Source organism: Cololabis saira, chromosome 4, assembly GCF_033807715.1.
Source record: "Cololabis saira isolate AMF1-May2022 chromosome 4, fColSai1.1, whole genome shotgun sequence".
Lineage (NCBI taxonomy): Eukaryota > Metazoa > Chordata > Actinopteri > Beloniformes > Belonidae > Cololabis > Cololabis saira.
In genome coordinates, this window is record NC_084590.1 from 42,669,005 (window position 1) to 42,695,004 (window position 26,000).

General features: G+C 45.5%; 1 long non-coding RNA gene, 14 other non-coding genes and 4 pseudogenes across 15 annotated transcripts; 1 reads left to right on the forward strand and 18 right to left on the reverse strand.

Moving 5' to 3' along the window:
- Nucleotides 1–604: 604 nt before the first annotated feature.
- LOC133442451 (uncharacterized) lies at nucleotides 605–2,331 on the forward strand. Its single transcript, XR_009782554.1, has 3 exons — nucleotides 605–827; nucleotides 1,940–2,106; nucleotides 2,283–2,331. It is a non-coding gene; the product is annotated as an uncharacterized LOC133442451 (long non-coding RNA).
- A 12,163-nt stretch (nucleotides 2,332–14,494) lies between these two features.
- Nucleotides 14,495–14,637, reverse strand: LOC133442636 (U1 spliceosomal RNA; annotated as a pseudogene).
- An 807-nt stretch (nucleotides 14,638–15,444) lies between these two features.
- On the reverse strand, nucleotides 15,445–15,603 carry LOC133442634 (U1 spliceosomal RNA). The gene has a single exon (XR_009782578.1). It is a non-coding gene; the product is annotated as a U1 spliceosomal RNA (small nuclear RNA).
- A 492-nt stretch (nucleotides 15,604–16,095) lies between these two features.
- On the reverse strand, nucleotides 16,096–16,211 carry LOC133442700 (U5 spliceosomal RNA). The gene has a single exon (XR_009782626.1). It is a non-coding gene; the product is annotated as a U5 spliceosomal RNA (small nuclear RNA).
- A 315-nt stretch (nucleotides 16,212–16,526) lies between these two features.
- On the reverse strand, nucleotides 16,527–16,717 carry LOC133442659 (U2 spliceosomal RNA). The gene has a single exon (XR_009782601.1). It is a non-coding gene; the product is annotated as a U2 spliceosomal RNA (small nuclear RNA).
- A 294-nt stretch (nucleotides 16,718–17,011) lies between these two features.
- LOC133442694 (U5 spliceosomal RNA) lies at nucleotides 17,012–17,128 on the reverse strand. Its single transcript, XR_009782620.1, has one exon. It is a non-coding gene; the product is annotated as a U5 spliceosomal RNA (small nuclear RNA).
- A 328-nt stretch (nucleotides 17,129–17,456) lies between these two features.
- Nucleotides 17,457–17,626, reverse strand: LOC133442668 (U2 spliceosomal RNA; annotated as a pseudogene).
- A 294-nt stretch (nucleotides 17,627–17,920) lies between these two features.
- On the reverse strand, nucleotides 17,921–18,036 carry LOC133442713 (U5 spliceosomal RNA). Its single transcript, XR_009782639.1, has one exon. It is a non-coding gene; the product is annotated as a U5 spliceosomal RNA (small nuclear RNA).
- A 328-nt stretch (nucleotides 18,037–18,364) lies between these two features.
- On the reverse strand, nucleotides 18,365–18,555 carry LOC133442660 (U2 spliceosomal RNA). The gene has a single exon (XR_009782602.1). It is a non-coding gene; the product is annotated as a U2 spliceosomal RNA (small nuclear RNA).
- Nucleotides 18,556–18,849: 294 nt separating this feature from the next.
- LOC133442701 (U5 spliceosomal RNA) lies at nucleotides 18,850–18,965 on the reverse strand. Its single transcript, XR_009782627.1, has one exon. It is a non-coding gene; the product is annotated as a U5 spliceosomal RNA (small nuclear RNA).
- A 328-nt stretch (nucleotides 18,966–19,293) lies between these two features.
- LOC133442665 (U2 spliceosomal RNA) lies at nucleotides 19,294–19,484 on the reverse strand. The gene has a single exon (XR_009782606.1). It is a non-coding gene; the product is annotated as a U2 spliceosomal RNA (small nuclear RNA).
- Nucleotides 19,485–19,778: 294 nt separating this feature from the next.
- On the reverse strand, nucleotides 19,779–19,894 carry LOC133442711 (U5 spliceosomal RNA). Its single transcript, XR_009782637.1, has one exon. It is a non-coding gene; the product is annotated as a U5 spliceosomal RNA (small nuclear RNA).
- Nucleotides 19,895–20,222: 328 nt separating this feature from the next.
- On the reverse strand, nucleotides 20,223–20,397 carry LOC133442674 (U2 spliceosomal RNA; annotated as a pseudogene).
- Nucleotides 20,398–23,543: 3,146 nt separating this feature from the next.
- LOC133442692 (U5 spliceosomal RNA) lies at nucleotides 23,544–23,658 on the reverse strand. The gene has a single exon (XR_009782618.1). It is a non-coding gene; the product is annotated as a U5 spliceosomal RNA (small nuclear RNA).
- Nucleotides 23,659–23,986: 328 nt separating this feature from the next.
- On the reverse strand, nucleotides 23,987–24,177 carry LOC133442661 (U2 spliceosomal RNA). The gene has a single exon (XR_009782603.1). It is a non-coding gene; the product is annotated as a U2 spliceosomal RNA (small nuclear RNA).
- A 294-nt stretch (nucleotides 24,178–24,471) lies between these two features.
- Nucleotides 24,472–24,587, reverse strand: LOC133442702 (U5 spliceosomal RNA). The gene has a single exon (XR_009782628.1). It is a non-coding gene; the product is annotated as a U5 spliceosomal RNA (small nuclear RNA).
- Nucleotides 24,588–24,910: 323 nt separating this feature from the next.
- On the reverse strand, nucleotides 24,911–25,101 carry LOC133442657 (U2 spliceosomal RNA). The gene has a single exon (XR_009782599.1). It is a non-coding gene; the product is annotated as a U2 spliceosomal RNA (small nuclear RNA).
- Nucleotides 25,102–25,396: 295 nt separating this feature from the next.
- Nucleotides 25,397–25,511, reverse strand: LOC133442693 (U5 spliceosomal RNA). The gene has a single exon (XR_009782619.1). It is a non-coding gene; the product is annotated as a U5 spliceosomal RNA (small nuclear RNA).
- A 328-nt stretch (nucleotides 25,512–25,839) lies between these two features.
- On the reverse strand, nucleotides 25,840–26,000 carry LOC133442676 (U2 spliceosomal RNA; annotated as a pseudogene).

Sequence of the window (26,000 nt, forward strand, 5' to 3'; positions counted from 1 at the left end):
TTTTAAAAAAGACATGTAAAATTGGAGAAGTTAAATGGAAAATAACTTTACAGTCAATTCACTGGATAAATAAAACCTTGAAGACATTTCTTTCATTTTCCATTATTTCTTTGCAGATGACTTTTGAATTGTGGAGTCTCCTAGCTGCCAATTGTCATTGATAACAGACATGATATTTATTGATGAGTTATTTTCTATTCAACATTTGATCAGGGGAGAGCGCGAACGCAGTCCCCCACTACCACAAATTATGCAGTCGAGATTCCCACATTTGGGGAGCTCGCAGACGTACGAACGAGTAAAGTGCAAAGGCGCATGTAGACATGTAGACTATTATCCAATCAGAAAATCGCATTGTCTACATAATGTAGATTTTTCTGACCAATGGGCGCGGCCGACTGTCTACAGCCGGCATAGCAACGACGGCAGAAACAGCTCGGGCAATCAGAAAATCGGAGGGCGTTGATTATCCAATCAAAAAATCACATTGTCTACATAATGTAGATTTTTCTGACCAATGGGCGCGGCCGACTGTCTACAGCCGGCATAGCAACGACGGCAGAAACAGCTCGGCCAATCAGAAAATCGGAGGGCGTGGCAGATAGGTGCTCAGACGGCGGATCAAGCGGACATTACAAACGAGACGAGAGGACCAAACTTTTACAGCGATTTGAGACTTGTCACACTTTTTTGCCTATCGTTACGTTTTCCCCGGCATTAAAAGCCAATACCCTAGTAATTACGTTGAGCACCAGCTTCGCCAACAGTGGATTTTATCAGGGAGTCTGCCGTAGCACTTCAAAGGAACACCGAAAACTTCAGCTGAGGTAAGATATCATTCAATCGCTTTTAATATATCCTTTCTGTGGGTGTTATTTCTCACAAAGTCTAACGATAATAATGTGTACACATTAATTTTCTGTCATACAAATGACGCCAAGCGCCGTTGACGGTAATGTTACCCAGTACTGGAGTTGTAAAATACAATCAGGGGGGATGGTGGATTTTATCATATGGGGACAGATAATTTGTGCTGATTACAAATAATATAATATATTACAAATAATAGCAGTGACCAAAACACCTGCAGAAATACTGCAGGAATGACATAGCAGCAGTTAAATGCAGCCTTCTGTAAGCTTTAAATATCCACTGGGCTTACATCAAATACATCAAAACACAACAATAAAAAACACTTTTCTGAACTTATCAATATGACTCTGTCCTTCACAGGATAAGTAACATGGATCACTGCAAAAACTCACAATCTTAACAAGAATATTTGTCTTATTTCTAGTTAAAATGTCTCATTTTAGTAAAAAATCTTATTACACTTAAAACAAGACTCATCACTGGAAAAAACAACAATTTTCACCAGTTTCAAGTAGATTTTCACTTAAAATAAGTAGAAAAATCTGCCAGTGGGACCAGTGGGACAAGATTGATCTTCTTATTACAAGCAAAAAAAATCTTGTCCCACTGGCAGATTTTTCTACTTATTTCAAGTGAAAATTTACTTAAACCAGGTGAAAATTGTCAAATAAGTTATTTTTCTGGTGATTACTCTAAATGTTGAAATAGCAGTAAAACCACATTCATTGGTCACAATGATGAGGGCTTTTGTACTGTTTGGTTGTATTACACTTGTTATACAATTTTAATACCTGGCGAAGGTCACAAGTAAGTCAGGTCTCATCTTCATCTACAATTTAAAAAAAAATGCAATGCACAAGACATATTACACTTAACCATCACCCCCAGTCTTGTGTCAACCAAAAATAATGTTAAACACATTTATTTAAGATGTTAAAAATAGAAACATCATTTTAAAAAAGTATTGTGAGTATTGTGCCTCCTGCTGTCTTTAATTAACCACTAGATGCTGCCATTTTGTCTTACGCGCTCACTAATTTCTCTCTGTCTCTCCTCTCAATTTCAGGAGTGCTCAGTGGCAATTTTCAAAAGCCTCCACAGAGGAGAAAACTGCCCCAACCCCCGCTGCTGAGGAAGGCGTACCTGATATCCGAGGCGGAAAACATCGAGGACTACCGCACTCAGATCATGTCGGTGTTTGGGAGAGTCCTCAAATACGACTCCACCTACAAGGTGAATATCAGTGCTCATCCATTCACTTTAAGTAACAGTGCACACAAAATACACAATAATAACAGCAGTAATAATAACAACAATAGCTACATATCAACACTAAACAACTACACTTGTGCAATATATAGAAATGTACACATATTCACACACCCCCTCTTTTTTTTGTGTGTCATCAGATCTGCAGGAAGCTGTCTGGGGAAGGCAAGGGCACGGCGGCGTGGTGCATGTAACCTGGTCATTTAATAAAGCTGATGTTTAAAATAATTTAAGTACAATAAATAAGGTTAAAAGTCAGTTTATAAAAAGATATATCATAAATACGGTTAAAATGTTTATGAGAAGTTTAAAAAAGGGTGCAATGATATAAATATGTTAAAAAGTACTGTGTAGTACGCTGAATGTGAATGTATGGTCGTTTTCGAATTCAGACACTACCGCACTATATGCTACATACTGCAAAGTATGCACTGAATACTGCCTACTGAATGAAGGATTCAGTACGCTGCTCCAGCAGACCGTTCACACAGCAGTGTGCTACAGTGTATCCCAGAATGCATCTCGCACCAAAACGTCAGCGAAAGATGAGATTTAAAAGCAGACTAGAGTGTTTCTCAATCCTGGTCCTCGTGTTCCCTGTCCTGCATGTTTTAGATGTTTCCCTGCACCAACACACCTGATTCTAATTAAAGGTCCTAATTAGCTGTCACCAAGGTCTGCACAACTCTGTTGATGACACACGTACTTTTATCACGGTGCGCTGAAGCAGGGAAACATCTAAAACATGCAGGAGGACCAGGATTGAGAAACACTGGACTAGAAGCTGTTGTAATTCCAGCTGTAGCGCTGTTAATATGCCACTTTATTACGTTTTAACATCTTTTAACATTCAGGCGTAAAAGTAAGGCGTAGAAATTTGATCCGATGTTTCGGGGATCAAAAGAGCCGCCGGTCCGGCCGCATCAGCAGCTCACGGCCGGAGAACAGACGCGATCGCCGGGTCAACCCACGGCCTCGTCCCGGGGAGAAACCTGCCCTGTGGAGAATTGTCGCCGGCTAAAATAAATCATTTAGGAAATAAATGTTGGTTTAATAGATTAAATCTAACAGTTGTAGCTGTCACGTTAGTTTGTCTGAATATGAAGTGAAGCTTCGTGTTGTTACTAGATGGATATATAAATACCACAGACAGATCAGAGGTGTATATCTTATAGCTCAATGGGTTGATTAGCGACTTTCGTACAGCGAATCGGGGTTCGATTCCAGTCGGGCTATATTTTGCAAATTTCCCCGATGCGGGACTAATAAAGGATTATCTTATCTTAAATGTTGAAATAGCAGTAAAACCACATTCATTGATGAAATGACATAAGGGATGGAAATGGATTTTAATAAATGTATTGAAATGAACATATCAGTCTATTGAAGTTAATTTTATTTTATTATTAACAAGTTCTCCTCTCTGTCGAGTCGCTCTCTCTGCATCTATTTATTTCAGCTCCTGGACAAATTCTCTGTCAAAACACAGCAATGAAAAGTAGTTATTTCATGAAAAGACAACGAACTACCGATATATAACGTTGTCATAACACTTAGTTCACTTTTATTTACGGATAACTTAGCTAAGATAACTAACAAAAACCTAACATACTATTAAAAACCCACAATTTTTAATCGTTGTCCTTACACTAAATTGAATTAAAAAGGTTATATATTAAAGTTACTTACATTTATATTCCTCCTTCTCCCTCTCCACGGTGTAACTAGTCCTTTCTGCCTTCACATCACATCACTGTCCGGTTGCAGCTGTTTTCTCAATAAAGCTTTGAGGAAAAAAAAGAAAAAATCGCTGCCCGGCCGAGGCCGCATTGCATTCTGGGATATTGTAAGCGAGGTAGGCTGTCTGAAGCATGCTGCGGATTTTTTTCCAGATCAGTACAACATCCGGGTATTTTTCGCACACTGCAGATTTCCTTCTGTTCACATACAGCATACTACTTACTACACTTTGGCCAAATCAGTGTATACTTGTAGTACAGTATGCGAATTCGAAAACGGCCTAAGATTATTTTATTTGATTAATGGTATTTTATTTTGAAGGCAGTGGCCGTAACAGGAAGTGGTGTGTTTAACCGGAAGTTGGAGCTGATGTGCCAGTGTGTAGCTTGACTACGGAGTCACGACGAAACAGAGTCTTTAGGAGTTTATAAAAGTTTGTAAAAGTGTATTTAAGCATGTAGTTGGTGTTTTGAGACAGTCTGTCCGACTTGTCTGTGCCGGGACATTATCTGTATATCTTCTGTGAGATGCTGGAGACATTTCTTCCCGAAATGTGTTTGAACAGGTTTTCATGGTATGTATTGGGCGCATTAGCATTAGCCGCTAGCCGCCGCTAGCCGCCGCATTGTTTGTTAGCATCACTAGCTAAGTGAATGAACTTTTAGTCACAGTACAGCTAACTCAGCTTACTAACAAGGCTGTAATTCATGTTTTCCGAAGAGGAGATTTGAAGAAGAAGAAGAAGAAGGAGAGATCCCCGGAGGTTACCGACTGTGCTGTGAGCTACCCGGAGATGGTCTGGAGTGTTTCTGACTGCTCGTGCCCGCTGTTGAGGACGATCCTGGCTGCCATCACCCTTACCAAGGACCACCACACCCTCGCCTGCTGGTTTGAGAGATTTCCTAACCCCAAACTGACTTCACTGTGGGAATAAGGTACCATCTTTATTTATTTCTGCTCAGTTTGAGTGAAACGGCCGTACAGTTTTTGGCTTCACCGTACCCAAGCGTCGCATCAGGCCTGCAACTAAAGGGACTTTTAGGTAGTATCTGCCGGCTAGTGTGAGTGTGGGCCCACTGATTGTGTTTTTGTTTACATACTGATTGTGTTTTGTTTACCTGGTATAGTTGAATACCAGTTGAAGGTTTTGTGAGACAAACCTATATTTCCTTTGACGCAGATTTATCTGCAGTTATTTATTTGAACTGTTTTTTCAGTAAATAATTGAGATTATTTTTCTTACCACTGATTCCAGTGTGATTTTTTGGTTATTTCATCTGTTTAATGTGTTTGCATGTAAGATAGAAAATTACAGAGGTTCAAAAGAGTGAAATCTTAGGAATAATTAGTTTATTTGCAGCGAGTAAAAAACTCAAGACACCTAAAATAGTTAAAAGGTAAAAGCACAGTAAAAATTACCTAACTATTATTGGTTGTATTAAAAGAGTTAAAGAACTCAGGGCCCTTCTCTTATTATTAGGGGATTACTGGGCTACATAAATGGAGGCACCGCTGGGATAAATGGTGTCTTGAGTTTGTAGATTCATACAATTAAGTAAATTACATTGTGTAAATAAACAAGATAGTGACCCTAGCAGTATTTAACAGAATACAGGAGCCATGCAGAGTCATTCAATGCTCATAAACAAACTAAAGAACTGGTGTCGAGGAGAGGCACTAGATGAGAGCCATGCCTTACTGACAGTTGTCCCAGAAAACACAGAGATTGTGCAAATAGAAGATGCATTACAGACTATAAAGTGTCTTGGACGTGTACGAGTAAGAGGAAGAATGATGAGTGATGCGCCAAGTGGAGTACTAGTGCTGTGTGAATGCAGAGAAAAGGTGACTGATCCAAGTGTCCCAAGGGAGGTGCTACCAGCAGGAGGAGTTCCCACATGGCCAATCTTCATTGTAGCTGAAAGTTCGGAAGCTGAGGATGACTTTACGACTAAACTGAGTGCTCTGCTTCAGACTGAAGGGAAGTCTATGGATGATGTGCAGGCGTTATTCACTGGGACTCAGCCAGCCCCCTCGTCTACAGAGTCCATCCTTCGAGCAGTCGGTGACCTGTTGGACAAAACAACCAAACCAGCTGGTGAGGGTGGAGGATATCGCCGACTGCGAATATTTTCAGGCATCACACCCACTCCAGCAGGGGAAGAGCAATTTGATCATTGGTTGGAGCAAGCCTACCTGATGGTCGAAGAGAGTGATGGTCTCCCAAAAGATAAACGGAGGAGAATAATGGAGAGCTTAAAGGGACCAGCCCTGGAGGTGATAAGAGCTGTGCGTTTGTCTGATCCTGACGTTACACCAGGAAAGTGCTTAGAAGCTCTTGAAAGTGCATTTGGCCTAGCAGAGTCAGGAGATGACTTGTATTTCGCTTTCAGACTACAGCAGCAGCAGCCTGGAGAAAAGTTGTCTGAGTTCTTGAGGCGGTTGGAGCGCTGCCTGTCCAAAGTCGTACAAAGAGGTGGTCTCCCAGCCAGCAGTATGGACAGAGCCCGGGTTGAACAACTACTCAAAGGTGCAATAAATGCTGACCTGATGTTAATTCAACTTCGACTGAGAGAAAGGAGGGCCAACCCTCCAACCTTCCTTGAACTCCTGTGTGAAATTCGCGCAGAGGAGGAGTATGAAGCTTCCAGAGCAAAGCTCAATCAGTCAGTGCGCACAGTCCACGCTAAGCTTCAGACTGAAAACAAAAAGTCAGAGATACAAACATTGAGGGCTGAACTTAAGGAAGTAAAATCCATGTTTGCAGCACTCACCACACATCCGCAAGCCGCTGATGAAAGACCTGAAAAACTACCTGCTAATACTCAGACTAGTCTGGAACCTGAAGTAGTAGCTCTGAAGCAACAAGTAAAACAGCTACAACAAAAGGTGAACTCCAAGTTTACACGTCAGGTTGACACGCCACCAACTGTAATGGCAGTAAACACTTCCAACCGATTTACAGCTGGTTCTGGAGACTATATCTGCTACCGCTGTGGTGAAAGTGGACACATTGCAGGAAGATGCAACAATCCTGAAAATCAAAACAAAGTGATCCAGAAACTTATCCAAGCCCTAAAGAAAGCGAAAACCAGCAACCCCCAGCCTACTGAAGCTGCACCAGAGGAAACCGCTTGCACAGTCAGAAAGAGTGCCATGAGCATGCTTGAGCCTTTGGGAATACCAAATGGCTTAATTGGGCCGCCATCGGTAGAGCCACTGAAAGTGAACGGGCACCTGTGTGATGCACTACTGGACAGCGGTTCAAGGGTGACCATAATCTTTGAATCCTGGTACGAGAGATATCTGGCAGATACCCCTATTTATCCTGTGAGCCAGCTTGCCATTTGGGGTTTGAGTGCTTCTAGTTACCCCTACCGCGGCTATGTGGTGGTCGATATGGAGTTTCCGAAGAAGGTGGCAGGAACACCAACCACCTTGTCAGTTCTAGCGTTGATTTGTCCTGACCCACCCGGTCCAGACCAGACACCTGTGATTGTAGGGACCAACGCTAACACCAGTCTCTCCAAACGGTTGGCTCAACTGCGCGACGATGCATCTGATTTGCCCGTGGCCAACACCCTGGTGATACACAGCACTGGCCCTGAAAAAGAAGGAGACAAGAGCACTTCTGAGTTGCTGAGGGAGGAAGATGATGATGAAGTAGGGTGTGTGACGTGGGAGGGTCCTGGTTCCCTGCTGCTCACTGCAGGAAGCAGCTGTAAAGTCATCTGCAAAGCCACATTAAAGCAGCCACTTCCCAATGAAATCTTAATGGTTGAAGCCTCTCCCATCAACCCTCTTCCTGCAGGTGTGCTGTTACAGCCACTAGTGATACCAAGCAATGCAGTGGACACTAACCAGTTCATAGTTCTTGTCCAGAACGAGTCATTCAAAGATGCCACTATACCAGTTGGTACTGTTCTGGGTCGCCTGTGTATTGCAGATGTCGTGACGACAGTTCCAAAGCAGCAGTCAGACTCTGAGGCATTTGATGCCAGCTTCATCAACTTTGGTGAGTCACCCGTTCCTGAAGAGTGGAAAACAAGACTTCGTCAGAAATTGTGTGAAAGAGCAGATGTCTTCTCGCTACATGAACTGGATGTGGGACTCGCAAAAGGGGTGGATCACACTATTCGTCTGTCAGACCCACGACCGTTTCGCGAACGCTCCAGACGCATTGCTCCCGCAGATATTGATGATGTGCGGCGCCACATCCAGAAGTTGTTAGCCGCAGGCATCATCAAGGAGTCCAAAAGTCCATATGCGTCTCCCATAGTAATTGTCAGGAAGAAGAATGGAGCGATACGGATGTGCATCGACTACCGTACACTCAATAGCCGCACTATTCCTGACCAATATACAACACCACGCATCGATGAGGCTCTGGACTGCCTCTCAGGTAGTCAGTGGTTTTCTGTCTTGGACCTAAGGAGCGGTTACTATCAGATAGCCATGAGTGAAGAGGACAAGGAGAAGACTGCTTTCATCTGCCCTTTAGGGTTCTACCAGTTCGAGCGAATGCCACAGGGCATCACCGGGGCACCCGCGACTTTCCAACGACTGATGGAAAAAGCAGTAGGAGACATGAACTTGCTCCAAGTTCTCGTCTATCTGGATGATCTGATCATTTTTGGAAAGACCCTGGAGGAGCATGAGGAGAGACTGTTGAAGGTTTTGGACAGGCTTAAGGAAGTAGGACTCAAAGTCTCACTTGACAAATGCCAGTTCTGCCAAACAGAGGTCAAGTATGTGGGTCACATAGTGTCGGCAGAGGGTGTCGCAGCCGATCCTGCGAAGATTGAAGCCGTCACTACATGGCCCAAACCCATCAACCTTAAGACCTTGCGATCTTTTTTGGGGTTTTGTGGATATTATCGGCGTTTTATCCACAACTACTCATCTATCGTCCGTTCCCTGACTGACCTCACTAAAGGATACGCCCCCACCCAGCGTGGGAGGAAACCCAAAAAGGGACAGAGTGATGTCTACTTTGATGAACGAGACCCATTTGGAGCCCGGTGGGACCAAGAGTGTACTGAGGCATTTGAGAAGATAAAACATTGCCTCACCAATGCCCCAGTTCTGGCGTTTGCCGACCCCGGCAAACCATATGTAGTGCACGTGGATGCCAGCCTGTCTGGACTTGGCAGTGTTCTTTATCAAGAACACGCAGAGGGACTGAGGCCAGTCGCATTCGCTAGTCGAAAACTAAGCTCTTCAGAAAAGAACTATCCCATTCATCAGTTGGAGTTCCTCTCTCTAAAGTGGGCACTTGTAGAAAAATTCCACGACTATTTATATGGAGCCCGCTTTACAGTACGCACAGACAACAATCCTTTAACGTATGTCCTTACCACAGCGAAGCTTAACGCTACGGGACATCGTTGGCTGTCGGATCTGTCAGTGTATGACTTTGACATTATCTACCGACCTGGCAGGAACAATATTGATGCTGATTTGTTGTCAAGAATGGAGCCACAAGAAGAGGAGACTGAGTGGCGGAGCATCTCCCAGGCTGGAGTTAAATCTATATGCCAGAGAGTCGGAGTCCTTGGCTCTGCAGGAGACTCGCCTAGATACGCAGAACAGCTTGGAGCTCCTCCTGACTGTATTCCAGATGTGTACGCTTTTCCCACACGCATGCAGCTTAACACCTTGGGAAAAATGTCTGTGCTGGAACTGAGGACAGCTCAAGGACAAGATCCCCTGATAGGACCAACGATCCAGGCCCTAAAGTGTGGTCGTTGGCCAGACGACATAAAGTCAAATCCAGAGATGCTGCATATGAAAAGAGAAAAGGGAAAGTTGCTCATGAAAAACGGGTTACTCCACCGTGTGAGTACAAGTCATGCAGGAGAGAAAACTCACCAGCTTGTGCTACCTGCTGAGTTCAAGGCAGTAGTACTAAAGGCTATGCACGATGACTTAGGTCATTTAGGAGTAGAAAGGACCACGGATATGATCAGAACCCGATTCTTCTGGTCCAAGATGGCTAACGATGTGGACCAACATGTCAGAAACTGCGGAGAGTGCGTTCTGAGGAAGACTCCTTGCCAAAGAGCTGCCCCTTTACACCAAATAGTAAGCACCGGACCGATGGACCTGGTGTGCATCGATTTTCTCTCCATGGAGCCTGATTCAAGAGGAATAAGTAATGTGCTAGTTGTTACTGACCATTTTACAAGGTATGCACAAGCTTTTCCAGCCAAGAACCAAAAGGCCATTACTGTTGCCAAGATATTAGTGGAGAAGTATTTCATCCATTATGGCTTACCAGCACGAATCCATTCCGATCAAGGGAGAGACTTTGAGTCACGGCTCATCAAGGAACTGCTGAAGATACTGGGAATACGAAAGTCACGTACTACCCCTTATCACCCGCAAGGTGACCCTCAGCCTGAACGATTTAATCGGACTTTAATGTCCATGCTGGGCACCCTGAACCAAGAGAAAAAGAGACAATGGAGCCAGTATGTGGTACATCTTGTACATGCGTACAACAGTACAAAATGTGACTCTACCGGGTACTCTCCATATTTCCTTATGTTCGGGAGAGAAGCTCGAATCCCAGTGGATGTGTGTTTTGGGACCCGCCCAGATGGAAAAGGAGAAAGTCAGCACTCCTCTTATGTCACAAGACTAAAGAAAGACCTGCAGCAGGCCTACCAAATGGCTGTTGAAGCTTCCAACAAAACTCATCTGCGCAACAAGAAGGCGTATGACAAGAGACTAGGGTTTCAGAACCTAGAGCCAGGTGACCGAGTGTTGCTGAAAAATTTGGGACTCAAAGGGAAGCATAAGCTTGAAAACCGCTGGTGTGATGTTCCCTATGTTGTAGTGGAGAAGATGCCAAACTTACCTGTTTATAAGTTAAAACCGCAGAGTGGCAAAGGCAAGCTGAAAACCTTGCACAGAGATAATCTCTTGCCAATAGGAGAGTTTGTGCGAATCCCAGTGCTGGATAATACCGATGTACGAAGCAGGCCGAAACCTCAAGCACATGTGCACGAGAGGCGTAAGAGAGACACAACCGACCACTCAGTGCAAATGGAGTGTGGAACGTCAACAGAGTCTTCAGACCTCGAGTATGACTACCCTCTTCGGCCATACAGAACATATCTGGAGAGAATAATGCAAAGAAAGGATGAGACAAATACCGACATGCCAGAACAGAGAGGACCTGGAATTCTGTCTGATGACAGTGTCTCTGAGGGAGAGAACCCTCCTCAAGAAGATGATGATCCGGATAGTGCTCCTGAGACTGATTCAGAGCCTGAGTCTGTTTCAAGCGACGAAGATAGACAACAGCCTAGCCGTCCTAACCGAAGTGTGACCCCACCACAAGCTAGGCCTAAAAGAGCAATAAAACCGGTGGTGAAACTTGTTTACGATGAGCCAGGAAAGGCTAGAGACCAACCTCTTACCATAGTACACAGAGGGGTTACCATAAGGATTGGCAAAGGCTAGAGCCAGCTAGTTGAAATACATTCCCCACGTGAGTTGATAAATGGTTCATTAAGTCTGTTGAGGACATCAGACAATTAGAAGGGGGAGGATGTAACCTGGTCATTTAATAAAGCTGATGTTTAAAATAATTTAAGTACAATAAATAAGGTTAAAAGTCAGTTTATAAAAAGATATATCATAAATACGGTTAAAATGTTTATGAGAAGTTTAAAAAAGGGTGCAATGATATAAATATGTTAAAAAGTACTGTGTAGTACGCTGAATGTGAATGTATGATTATTTTATTTGATTAATGGTATTTTATTTTGAAGGCAGTGGCCGTAACAGGAAGTGGTGTGTTTAACCGGAAGTCGGAGCTGATGTGCCAGTGTGTAGCTTGACTACGGAGTCACGATGAAACAGAGTCTTTAGGAGTTTATAAAAGTTTGTAAAAGTGTATTTAAGCATGTAGTTGGTGTTTTGAGACAGTCTGTCCGACTTGTCTGTGCCGGGACATTATCTGCATATCTTCTGTGAGAGGCTGGAGACATTTCTTCCCGAAATGTGTTTGAACAGGTTTTCATGGTATGTATTGGGCGCATTAGCATTAGCCGCTAGCCGCCGCTAGCCGCCGCATTGTTTGTTAGCATCACTAGCTAAGTGAATGAACTTTTAGTCACAGTACAGCTAACTCAGCTTACTAACAAGGCTGTAATTCATGTTTTCCGAAGAGGAGATTTGAAGAAGAAGAAGAAGAAGGAGAGATCCCCGGAGGTTACCGACTGTGCTGTGAGCTACCCGGAGATGGTCTGGAGTGTTTCTGACTGCTCGTGCCCGCTGTTGAGGACGATCCTGGCTGCCATCACCCTTACCAAGGACCACCACACCCTCGCCTGCTGGTTTGAGAGATTTCCTAACCCCAAACTGACTTCACTGTGGGAATAAGGTACCATCTTTATTTATTTCTGCTCAGTTTGAGTGAAACGGCCGTACAGTTTTTGGCTTCACCGTACCCAAGCGTCGCATCAGGCCTGCAACTAAAGGGACTTTTAGGTAGTATCTGCCGGCTAGTGTGAGTGTGGGCCCACTGATTGTGTTTTTGTTTACATACTGATTGTGTTTTGTTTACCTGGTATAGTTGAATACCAGTTGAAGGTTTTGTGAGACAAACCTATATTTCCTTTGACGCAGATTTATCTGCAGTTATTTATTTGAACTGTTTTTTCAGTAAATAATTGAGATTATTTTTCTTACCACTGATTCCAGTGTGATTTTTTGGTTATTTCATCTGTTTAATGTGTTTGCATGTAAGATAGAAAATTACAGAGGTTCAAAAGAGTGAAATCTTAGGAATAATTAGTTTATTTGCAGCGAGTAAAAAACTCAAGACACCTAAAATAGTTAAAAGGTAAAAGCACAGTAAAAATTACCTAACTATTATTGGTTGTATTAAAAGAGTTAAAGAACTCAGGGCCCTTCTCTTATTATTAGGGGATTACTGGGCTACATGCACCAACGTGGCCAATGAGAAGAGCCAGATCCTCATGTCGGTGATGACGTGCGAGGAGTCCCTGGACAAGCTCAAGTCCATGGCTGACGGCCTCATGGAGCCCCTCTCTCTCTCCCTCACACACACTCACTCACTCACTCTCTCTCTCCCTCTCACACACACTTAATTGAAAATGTCTTGTCATGAAAAATGTTTACTAAATGAGAATGCACTTGAATAAATGCACTTCAGCCATTTAAGTGCCTTGAATCGCAGTAGCAGTGTGTTGTGTCATTTCTTCTATATTCAATCTATTCATTATAATGTAATCTACCAGTAATTATAATTATTACGTACTCCGTTTACTAGGGATCACAGAATAGGTAAATGATAGGCAGGTTTTGCAAGTAAAAATATGTTTTAATTTGACCAATGGTTCTTTTGTTCAAGTTGAAATGTACAAGTGATTATTTACAACAGCATGGAAAACAGTTTACAAATTATACCCAAGAACTAAAGTTTATATAAAGAAAATAACTCCAACGTAAACCGAAGAAATAAGCGTAAAGAACTGGACCCTAACCTTAAAATAATAAATCCACTAACTAAACCTAACCTTTAACCAAAACAAGATTACTATAATATTAACTATACTAAACTAACTACTCTAAACCAATCCTCACAAATTAGGCTTTTACATATAACTCAGCACGTCTTCACACATGGGTGGTGTGAGACGACTGACAAAGCGCACTGCTCCAGCAGCAGTTTTGTTGGGGAGAGCGACGCCTCTGGTGGGCGTCGCTCTCCATCAGACCTGCAGCAGCTCCAACTCCTCCCACACCAGTGGACCTGAGCTGACAGGTGAATTAGTAGTGGCCACCTCCAACAGGGAATATATTCGTTCAACTAAACCTCTGTACCCCAGTACCAGATATTCATAAATAGTAGATAGGCAAAAATAGTAAATAGTAAATATTAGATAGAAATAGTAAATAGTAAATATTAGATAGAAATAGTAAATAGTAATCTAGAAATAGTAAATTTACAGGGATGTAACAATAATCATTCATGATATACCATAATTTATAATAATAAACACATGAACAGCATGTGTGAAGAAATAAAGTTTAATGACTTAATAGAAAATGTTTCAGAGGTAACGGTGTGTCATTTCATCCATAAGCAATGTCTCCATCACCATGTAGGCCACAAACCAGCGAGTCGACCTATGGAAAGACAAAAAAAAAGAGCTTTAGAGGTTTTGTTTACATTCACATCCACATGTTTCTAAAAATAGCCACACCAATTAGTCCCATGTCTTTTTTTGACCACCTTTTCTTTTTTTATATATAAAAAATACCAAGTACAAGCTGGCGGGTGTGGGAAAAAAAAAAAATCACTCAAATGAAGCGATCAATGGACAGCAATGCAATAAATAAACCACGATTCAATATCCAACACTCCCAATTAGACAAAACACTTGTATAAAAACGATCATTTAAGTCGTATTTTGTACATTTCCCAAGATTCACCCTGCCACAACACTTCACCACATGGCCTGGCAGCTTTTGACAGCTAATTGACCAATAGTACAGCATGCCCATATTTTCCCACGCCTCCCCCTCCGTGGATTTGATTGACAAATCTTTTACCCAATAATATGCCTTATTTGTCCTACAGTCTACATGCGATTTTGCACTTTGTACGCGTTGAGGCCCGCTCGCAAAGGTCAGCACAGCCGAAGTGCAATGGCTTAGCCTCGCCTTGGGTGAACCACCTTCTTGATCATGGTATCTCCCCTGCCAGGTAAGTATGAGTTGTACAAATCTGGGCTTGGGTGGTCCTTACCACACACACCAAACTCACTGACGGTGTCAGGACGCCATCTATAACCTCTTTTCTTATCGTTTTATTCCATTTTATTTGTTATTTAAGCGTACTCTTAAATTAAATATGATTTGTTATTTACTGTTTAATTGTGTCTTTCCACTTTTAATGTTGATGTAAAGCACTTTGAATGACCTTGTGTTGAATTGTGCTATACAAATAAACTTGCCTTGCCTTGCCTTGCCTTGCCTTGCCTTGCCTAAAACAGTGAATGTATAAACTCCGATGTTGGGATCACGATTGCCCCTACCGTGAGGCAGGAGAACTACGTGCCTCACTGTCCGCCTCTCTGCAGCCGCTTTCCGACTCAAGAAACACTTACAGTGGAGAAAAGCTGTATATTAAATAAACTATGTCAATTCAGTTCATACAGCAAAAGTGTTTGAACACTTTAATAGTTACAATACGGTCTCACTGCCAGCACAGTTAGCCGAGTGGCTGTGCAATCCATGGTGAGGCTCATCTGGCTGTAGCCTCTCTTTTCAATATGTGAACAGTAAACGTCGAATTTCAGCCATTTTGAATTTTAAAAAAGACATGTAAAATTGGAGAAGTTAAATGGAAAATAACTTTACAGTCAATTCACTGGATAAACAAAACCTTGAAGACATTTCTTTCATTTTCCATTATTTCTTTGCAGATGACTTTTGAATTGTGGAGTCTCCTAGCTGCCAATTGTCATTGATAACAGACATGATATTTATTGATGAGTTATTTTCTATTCAACATTTGATCAGGGGAGAGCGCGAACGCAGTCCCCCACTACCACAAATTATGCAGTAGAGATTCCCACATTTGGGGAATTCACAAAGGTCAGCACAGCCGAAGTGCAATGGCTTAGCCTTGGGTGAACCACCTTCTTGATCATGGTATCTCCCCTGCCAGGTAAGTATGAGTTGTACAAATCTGGGTTTGGGTGGTCCATACCACACACACCAAACTCACTGACGGTGTCAGGACGCCATCTATAACCTCTTTTCTTATCGTTTTATTCCATTTTGTTTGTTATTTAAGCGTACTCTTAAATTAAATATGATTTGTTATTTACTGTTTAATTGTGTCTTTCCACTTTTAATGTTGATGTAAAGCACTTTGAATGACCTTGTGTTGACTTGTGCTATACAAATAAACTTGCCTTGCCTTGCCTTGCCTTGCCTTGCCTTGCCTTGCCTTGCCTTGCCTTGCCTTGCCTTGCCTTGCCTTGCCTAAAACTAAAACCTCTTTTCTTATCATTTTTGTCAAACCCCTGGCAAAACAAAAAGGAAAGGAAATAACTGAAGAACAAGACACAGACAGCAACATCAGCTTGCCCTGAGATTTCAGTGGGGAAACTCAGACTGATAAACTGGATAAACACAGCTTTTTCTTTTGCACAGTCTCAAAAAAGCTCGGCCGTTAGACCGAGCCCCCAAAAATATGGTCAACTCATTGACGTTACTCTCCACGGAAGTCTTTAGTAAAAGGCGAAAGACTTGTGCGTTATGAAGAGAAACACGAGCAAGTACGGAAAAGTGCACGGGAGCGGCAGCCTAGGCACCTGTACTCCTGGTGAGCTCTACGGATCCCCGGAGCCACGCCTCTTCGGCCTGACATCGTCCTATTATCGAAGGCCTGGCCGGCCTCAGGCGCAGGACAGAGATTTGCTCCTCCCCCTTCGGTGGCACCACCAGGGCCGTATTACACGTTTGTGACGTCGCCTCTTCTTTTTCTTCAAGCTGAAGCTGCAAGGAACAACACCGCCTGAGGCAAGGCTCGGTGCTCCTCAGCTGCTGAGCCACTGCGTTATTTTATTATTTTTTTACAAGAGAAAGAAAGCGAAGCGTGCACCATTCCCGGCGGCACTGCAGTACCGGGGCGATGCTTGGAGTGAACGGAGCTAGCTCCTTTTTCAACTCCCGCTGCCAAAAATCGGCTTAATATGTTGTCCTCATATAGAGGACATATCAGATATTAAACTGATAAGAACAGATACTACACTTGATCTTAGCCAAAAGGCCGAGAAGCGATAACTCCAAAGTGTTGCTTGACCGCAGCACCTTCCTGGCACGGCGTGCACTTGTGTCGGTTCCCTTTGTCCCAAACGCCTAGATGGCCGGCTCCCTTTGCAGCTCCGCCCTCTGACACGCACCTGTAGCAGGTTCACCTGAGGAAATGGTTGAAGTGGAAATGAAATAACAAAAAGGAAAGGAAAGAACTGAAGAACAAGACACAGACAGCAACATCAGCTTGCCCTGAGATTTCAGTGGGCAAACTCAGACTGACCTCTTGGTCACAGCTTTTTCTTTTGTACAGTCTCAAAAAAGCTCGGCCGTTAGACCGAGCCCCCAAAAAATATGGTCAACTCATTGACGTTACTCTCCACGGAAGTCTTTAGTAAAAGGCGAAAGACTTGTGCGTTATGAAGAGAAACACGAGCAAGTATGGAAAAGAGCACGGGAGCGGCAGCCTAGGCACGTGAGCCGCGTCACTGTACTCCTGGTGAGCTCTACGGATCCCCGGGGCCACGCCTCTTCGGCCTGACATCGTCCTATTATCGAAGGCCTGGCCGGCCTCAGGCGCCGGACAGAGATTTGCTCCTCCCCCTTCGGTGGCACCACCAGGGCCGTATTACACGTTTGCGACGTCGCCTCTTCTTTTTCTTCAAGCTGAAGCTGCAAGGAACAACACCGCCTGAGGCAAGGCTCGGTGCTCCTCAGCTGCTGAGCCACTGCGTTATTTTATTATTTTTTTACAAGAGAAAGAAAGCGAAGCGTGCACCATTCCCGGCGGCACTGCAGTACCGGGGCGATGCTTGGAGTGAACGGAGCTAGCTCCTTTTTCAACTCCCGCTGCCAAAAATCGGCTTAATATGTTGTCCTCATATAGAGGACATATCAGATACTAAACTTGATCTTAGCCAAAAGGCCGAGAAGCGATAACTCCAAAGTGTTGCTTGACCGCAGCACCTTCCTGGCACGGCGTGCACTTGTGTCGGTTCCCTTTGTCCCAAACGCCTAGATGGCCGGCTCCCTTTGCAGCTCCGCCCTCTGACACGCACCTGTAGCAGGCTCACCTGAGGAAATGGTTGAAGTGGAAATGAAATAACAAAAAGGAAAGGAAAGAACTGAAGAACAAGACACAGACAGCAACATCAGCTTGCCCTGAGATTTCAGTGGGCAAACTCAGACTGACCTCTCGGTCACGGCTTTTTCTTTTGCACAGTCTCAAAAAAGCTCGGCCGTTAGACCGAGCCCCCAAAAATATGGTCAACTCATTGACGTTACTCTCCACGGAAGTCTTTAGTAAAAGGCGAAAGACTTGTGCGTTATGACGAGAAACACGAGCAAGTACGGAAAAGTGCACGGGAGCGGCAGCCTAGGCACGTGAGCCGCGTCACTGTATTCCTGGTGAGCTCTACGGATCCCCGGGGCCACGCCTCTTCGGCCTGACATCGTCCTATTATCGAAGGCCTGGCCGGCCTCAGGCGCAGGACAGAGATTTGCTCCTCCCCCTTCGGTGGCACCACCAGGGCCGTATTACACGTTTGCGACGTCGCCTCTTCTTTTTCTTCAAGCTGAAGCTGCAAGGAACAACACCGCCTGAGGCAAGGCTCGGTGCTCCTCAGCTGCTGAGCCACTGCGTTATTTTATTATTTTTTTACAAGAGAAAGAAAGCGAAGCGTGCACCATTCCCGGCAGCACTGCAGTACCGGGGCGATGCTTGGAGTGAACGGAGCTAGCTCCTTTTTCAACTCCCGCTGCCAAAAATCGGCTTAATATGTTGTCCTCATATAGAGGACATATCAGATATTAAACTGATAAGAACAGATACTACACTTGATCTTAGCCAAAAGGCCGAGAAGCGATAACTCCAAAGTGTTGCTTGACCGCAGCACCTTCCTGGCACGGCGTGCACTTGTGTCGGTTCCCTTTGTCCCAAACGCCTAGATGGCCGGCTCCCTTTGCAGCTCCGCCCTCTGACACGCACCTGTAGCAGGCTCACCTGAGGAAATGGTTGAAGTGGAAATGAAATAACAAAAAGGAAAGGAAAGAACTGAAGAACAAGACACAGACAGCAACATCAGCTTGCCCTGAGATTTCAGTGGGCAAACTCAGACTGACCTCTCGGTCACGGCTTTTTCTTTTGCACAGTCTCAAAAAAGCTCGGCCGTTAGACCGAGCCCCCAAAAATATGGTCAACTCATTGACGTTACTCTCCACGGAAGTCTTTAGTAAAAGGCGAAAGACTTGTGCGTTATGAAGAGAAACACGAGCAAGTACGGAAAAGTGCACGGGAGCGGCAGCCTAGGCACGTGAGCCGCGTCACTGTACTCCTGGTGAGCTCTACGGATCCCCGGGGCCACGCCTCTTCGGCCTGACATCGTCCTATTATCGAAGGCCTGGCCGGCCTCAGGCGCAGGACAGAGATTTGCTCCTCCCCCTTCGGTGGCACCACCAGGGCCGTATTACACGTTTGCGACGTCGCCTCTTCTTTTTCTTCAAGCTGAAGCTGCAAGGAACAACACCGCCTGAGGCAAGGCTCGGTGCTCCTCAGCTGCTGAGCCACTGCGTTATTTTATTATTTTTTTACAAGAGAAAGAAAGCGAAGCATGCACCATTCCCGGCGGCACTGCAGTACCGGGGCGATGCTTGGAGTGAACGGAGCTAGCTCCTTTTTCAACTCCCGCTGCCAAAAATCGGCTTAATATGTTGTCCTCATATAGAGGACATATCAGATATTAAACTGATAAGAACAGATACTAAACTTGATCTTAGCCAAAAGGCCGAGAAGCGATAACTCCAAAGTGTTGCTTGACCGCAGCACCTTCCTGGCACGGCGTGCACTTGTGTCGGTTCCCTTTGTCCCAAACGCCTAGATGGCCGGCTCCCTTTGCAGCTCCGCCCTCTGACACGCACCTGTAGCAGGCTCACCTGAGGAAATGGTTGAAGTGGAAATGAAATAACAAAAAGGAAAGGAAAGAACTGAAGAACAAGACACAGACAGCAACATCAGCTTGCCCTGAGATTTCAGTGGGCAAACTCAGACTGACCTCTCGGTCACGGCTTTTTCTTTTGCACAGTCTCAAAAAAGCTTGGCCGTTAGACCGAGCCCCCAAAAATATGGTCAACTCATTGATGTTACTCTCCACGGAAGTCTTTAGTAAAAGGCGAAAGACTTGTGCGTTATGAAGAGAAACACGAGCAAGTACGGAAAAGTGCACGGGAGCGGCAGCCTAGGCACGTGAGCCGCGTCACTGTACTCCTGGTGAGCTCTACGGATCCCCGGGGCCACGCCTCTTCGGCCTGACATCGTCCTATTATCGAAAGCCTGGCCGGCCTCAGGCGCAGGACAGAGATTTGCTCCTCCCCCTTCGGTGGCACCACCAGGGCCGTATTACACGTTTGCGACGTCGCCTCTTCTTTTTCTTCAAGCTGAAGCTGCAAGGAACAACACCGCCTGAGGCAAGGCTCGGTGCTCCTCAGCTGCTGAGCCACTGCGTTATTTTATTATTTTTTTACAAGAGAAAGAAAGCGAAGCGTGCACCATTCCCGGTGGCACTGCAGTACCGGGGCGATGCTTGGAGTGAACGGAGCTAGCTCCTTTTTCAACTCCCGCTGCCAAAAATCGGCTTAATATGTTGTCCTCATATAGAGGACATATCAGATATTAAACTGATAAGAACAGATTTTTTTCTTTCGAAAAGATTTATTGATACTGGATCATTGGATCATCACAACATAAGCTTCCAATATTAACATTACAATTTTACAACTTACATATCACTATTACATGCAACAATTTAATAAATTAGTGACCTTAAAACCTGTTTTTCAAACAATTGTAAATGGTAAAAAGGATAAAAAAATCAACATTTCCTTGTGTAAAAGGCTTATGTTCCAGTGTGAGTGACTGCGTTCAATGTCCATGTTCAGTAAAAAGGAGTGCATTAAATAAAATGTGTCCAATTCCCTCGTTGTACAGAAGCGGGGTGAGTCCCTACCAAGGATGACTCATTCCGCCGCCCCAAACAGTAGCTCTCTCGGTTCCTGTCACAGTGCTCAGAGGGGATCCCCCCCTGCTGCTCCTTCCCACCAGCCTCGCCCGGAGAGCCAGGCCGTTGCTGCTTTGACCTTTCTGTGTGTTGCTCCGGCTCCTTCGTCCGAATGGGCACAGAGGCGATGCTTCTTTGTGGCTGTATCCTAGGCCTACCGCCTGCAGCACCGGCCAGTTGGACCATTGCTGCGGCCATCTGGAGTACAGCCACGGGGGTATCTGCTTGTGCTTTCTTACCAGCAAGTTCCTGGAGGTCCACATAGCGTCTTTGATGGCGGTCAGGGCGAGCCACTGCTTGGCAAAGTATTTTCCTTTCAGGTTAACCCTCTGGCTCACCCCATACAGCACTAGCTGTGCTGTTAGGACCTCCCTTGCTGGTAAGTACGGGAATTACAAGGAGCCGGCCATTGCCCACTGGTCTACGGCAGCGCTGCACTCCCAGAACAGGTGCCTCACCGACTCAGGTGCGCTACAACCTTGTCGGGGGCAGATGGAGATCGCCGACATTCCTCGGGAGTGCATGACGACCTGACCGGGAGGATCTCATGAGCCATCATCGATGACAGGTCCCGGAGTCTGTTTGGGAGGGCGGAACGGTCCACATTGCGCCAAACTGTGGAGGACTCACCAAATGTGAGCCGCCGCACTGGACACACTGGTTTCCGCTCCTGCACAAACGAGGTCAGACAGCGGTGGTTAGATAAAATATGTAACACTCTGGGTTCTAACTCTCGATTTCCATTTCTAAACTTGATTGTGAAAATGAGAGTCATGAGTATGGTTTTTTTTTAAAAAAAGGCAACAGGTATGAAGTTTTAAAAGACTAAAACTGTCATTTAACACATTATAAAAAAACGTAAGAGGAATCGTTATCCAATTTCATGTGAATTGAGCTCCTCCTTCACTTCTATGGGTGAGAAGTGCAGAGGTCGAGCTCGATTCCCCACTCGGACTCTGGGCGTTGGCCTCTGCTGTAAGGTACAGTTAAGTTTTGTGTCCCTAGGGGTTGATTGCAGAGCTAATGTTAAAAAGGAGACCTCATTTGGGGAATTGGGGGGGAAAACTCTGGGTTCCTCCACAAATGAATTGTCTGAGGATATCCCAGCTTTTCCCCTCTTCTCTGAAACAATTGGCGAATCAGAGGACAATTCTGATGCAGGCCTCTTGGTTTGCTGGGCCCCGGGGAGGGAGGCATCATCGCTATCATCCTGTGGTTGGACTTCTCCACATTCTGAACTAGCTCCGCCCTCTGCCTGCATCACATCATCTTCCTCGGAACTCTCCATTGGTGTGAGTGTTGCAGGCCCCTCCCCTGCTCCCGCCTCACCTGATCCCTCTCCTCCAATCACAGGATTTGGCGGGAGATTTGAATTTTCCTGCCCAGCTTCTTCAATTAGCTCAATTACCGGTTCCTCTCGTCCGTTTTGTTTGTCCTTTTCTGCGTCCTTTCCCTTCGCAGCTTTCAGTTTGTTGGCAAAAGATTTTGGGCAATCTCTGAAGAGGTGGTTTGTCTCCCCACAAAGATTGCACTTTCTGCCATTGGTGCACTCCTCAAAGGTGTGCCCAATTTCTCTGCATTTCCCACATACTACCTGCTTACACGCTTCTGCAAGATGCCCATGCTCGCCACACTTGCGGCAAAGCTTGGGCTGACCCTGATAGTGAATATAGCCCCTGTTGTTACCCAGAACTATCACTGATGGCAGATGTTTCAGGCCTTGAAAGCCCTGGGGGTCTTGCCATTGTTGGATGGGGACCCTCCAGGCACAGTTCCAAATGCCATCTTCATCTCTCACTTTGATAGCCTGGCTTTTAACAGTGCAATATCTCCCCAACCATAAACAAATGTCATCTGCATTGACAGTTTCATTGAACATTCTGACAATAACCGTTTTCAAGGTATTGTCAGTCAGTTTCTCAACTTCAAATGCATCAAACTGGGGTTTCACATTTTCAAAGCGTGTCCAAAACTCTTTTAGTAGCATGGCAGTACGGAAACTAAGGTCAAAGCCTTTGTTAAAGGGTAGGGTCAAAATGCAATTTAACTGTTCCGGGCTAAAACCCAAGGCTTTCTGGACAAGTCTCCTGGAGAAGTCTAACCTCGACATCTCCAGGAGCTTTCCATCCACAACCTTAAGGTTGAATCGGACACTGTGGTGCCTCCGCATGCCGGCATGGCTAGCCGACATGGTGGAGGCACCACCTGTGAAAAGGCTCAAAAGAACTAAAACCTTTAAAAAGCAATAAAAGCCCTAAAACCGTAATACTAAAACAAATAGACAATAAAATATACAATAAGTGAAGGAACAACACTTACCTTACATCACGACAATGATTTCCTGGCTGTGAAGATCTAGCAACTATACTCAGTTGAAGCACTTCACATAAGGAAAAAAAAAGAGAATAGTCTCCCCAAAGAAAGAAGGAACCAATGCCACAACAGGCAAGGATTCCCACTAACAGCAGGAGGCGATCGCAGTCTTAGCCAAAAGGCCGAGAAGCGATAACTCCAAAGTGTTGCTTGACCGCAGCACCTTCCTGGCACGGCGTGCACTTGTGTCGGTTCCCTTTGTCCCAAACGCCTAGATGGCTGGCTCCCTTTGCAGCTCCGCCCTCTGACACGCACCTGTAGCAGGCTCACCTGAGGAAATGGTTGAAGTGGAAATGAAATAACAAAAAGGAAAGGAAAGAACTGAAGAACAAGACACAGACAGCAACATCAGCTTGCCCTGAGATTTCAGTGGGCAAACTCAGACTGACCTCTTGGTCACAGCTTTTTCTTTTGCACAGTCTCAAAAAAGCTCGGCCGTTAGACCGAGCCCCAAAAAATATGGTCAACTCATTGACGTTACTCTCCACGGAAGTCTTTAGTAAAAGGCGAAAGACTTGTGCGTTATGAAGAGAAACACGAGCAAGTACGGAAAAGTGCACAGGAGCGGCAGCCTAGGCACGTGAGCCGCGTCACTGTACTCCTGGTGAGCTCTACGGATCCCCGGGGCCACGCCTCTTCGGCCTGACATCGTCCTATTATCGAAGGCCTGGCCGGCCTCAGGCGCAGGACAGAGATTTGCTCCTCCCCCTTCGGTGGCACCACCAGGGCCGTATTACACGTTTGTGACGTCGCCTCTTCTTTTTCTTCAAGCTGAAGCTGCAAGGAACAACACCGCCTGAGGCAAGGCTCGGTGCTCCTCACCTGCTGAGCCACTGCGTTATTTTATTATTTTTTTACAAGAGAAAGAAAGCGAAGCGTGCACCATTCCCGGCGGCACTGCAGTACCGGGGCGATGCTTGGAGTGAACGGAGCTAGCTCCTTTTTCAACTCCCGCCGCCAAAAATCGGCTTAATATGTTGTCCTCATATAGAGGACATATCAGATATTAAACTGATAAGAACAGATACTACACTTGATCTTAGCCAAAAGGCCGAGAAGCGATAACTCCAAAGTGTTGCTTGACCGCAGCACCTTCCTGGCACGGCGTGCACTTGTGTCGGTTCCCTTTGTCCCAAACGCCTAGATGGCCGGCTCCCTTTGCAGCTCCGCCCTCTGACACGCACCTGTAGCAGGCTCACCTGAGGAAATGGTTGAAGTGGAAATGAAATAACAAAAAGGAAAGGAAAGAACTGAAGAACAAGACACAGACAGCAACATCAGCTTGCCCTGAGATTTCAGTGGGCAAACTCAGACTGACCTCTTGGTCACAGCTTTTTCTTTTGCACAGTCTCAAAAAAGCTCGGCCGTTAGACCGAGCCCCCAAAAATATGGTCAACTCATTGACGTTACTCTCCACGGAAGTCTTTAGTAAAAGGCGAAAGACTTGTGCGTTATGAAGAGAAACACGAGCAAGTACGGAAAAGTGCACGGGAGCGGCAGCCTAGGCACGTGAGCCACTGTACTCCTGGTGAGCTCTACGGATCCCCGGGGCCACGCCTCTTCGGCCTGACATCGTCCTATTATCGAAGGCCTGGCCGGCCTCAGGCGCAGGACAGAGATTTGCTCCTCCCCCTTCGGTGGCACCACCAGGGCCGTATTACACGTTTGTGACGTCGCCTCTTCTTTTTCTTCAAGCTGAAGCTGCAAGGAACAACACCGCCTGAGGCAAGGCTCGGTGCTCCTCACCTGCTGAGCCACTGCGTTATTTTATTATTTTTTTACAAGAGAAAGAAAGCGAAGCGTGCACCATTCCCGGCGGCACTGCAGTACCGGGGCGATGCTTGGAGTGAACGGAGCTAGCTCCTTTTTCAACTCCTGCTGCCAAAAATCGGCTTAATATGTTGTCCTCATATAGAGGACATATCAGATATTAAACTGATAAGAACAGATACTACACTTGATCTTAGCCAAAAGGCCGAGAAGCGATAACTCCAAAGTGTTGCTTGACCGCAGCACCTTCCTGGCACGGCGTGCACTTGTGTCGGTTCCCTTTGTCCCAAACGCCTAGATGGCCGGCTCCCTTTGCAGCTCCGCCCTCTGACACGCACCTGTAGCAGGCTCACCTGAGGAAATGGTTGAAGTGGAAATGAAATAACAAAAAGGAAAGGAAAGAACTGAAGAACCAGACACAGACAGCAACATCAGCTTGCCCTGAGATTTCAGTGGGCAAACTCAGACTGACCTCTTGGTCACAGCTTTTTCTTTTGCACAGTCTCAAAAAAGCTCGGCCGTTAGACCGAGCCCCAAAAAATATGGTCAACTCATTGACGTTACTCTCCACGGAAGTCTTTAGTAAAAGGCGAAAGACTTGTGCGTTATGAAGAGAAACACGAGCAAGTACGGAAAAGTGCACAGGAGCGGCAGCCTAGGCACGTGAGCCGCGTCACTGTACTCCTGGTGAGCTCTACGGATCCCCGGGGCCACGCCTCTTCGGCCTGACATCGTCCTATTATCGAAGGCCTGGCCGGCCTCAGGCGCAGGACAGAGATTTGCTCCTCCCCCTTCGGTGGCACCACCAGGGCCGTATTACACGTTTGTGACGTCGCCTCTTCTTTTTCTTCAAGCTGAAGCTGCAAGGAACAACACCGCCTGAGGCAAGGCTCGGTGCTCCTCAGCTGCTGAGCCACTGCGTTATTTTATTATTTTTTTACAAGAGAAAGAAAGCGAAGCGTGCACCATTCCCGGCGGCACTGCAGTACCGGGGCGATGCTTGGAGTGAACGGAGCTAGCTCCTTTTTCAACTCCCGCTGCCAAAAATCGGCTTAATATGTTGTCCTCATATAGTGGACATATCAGATATTAAACTGATAAGAACAGATACTACAC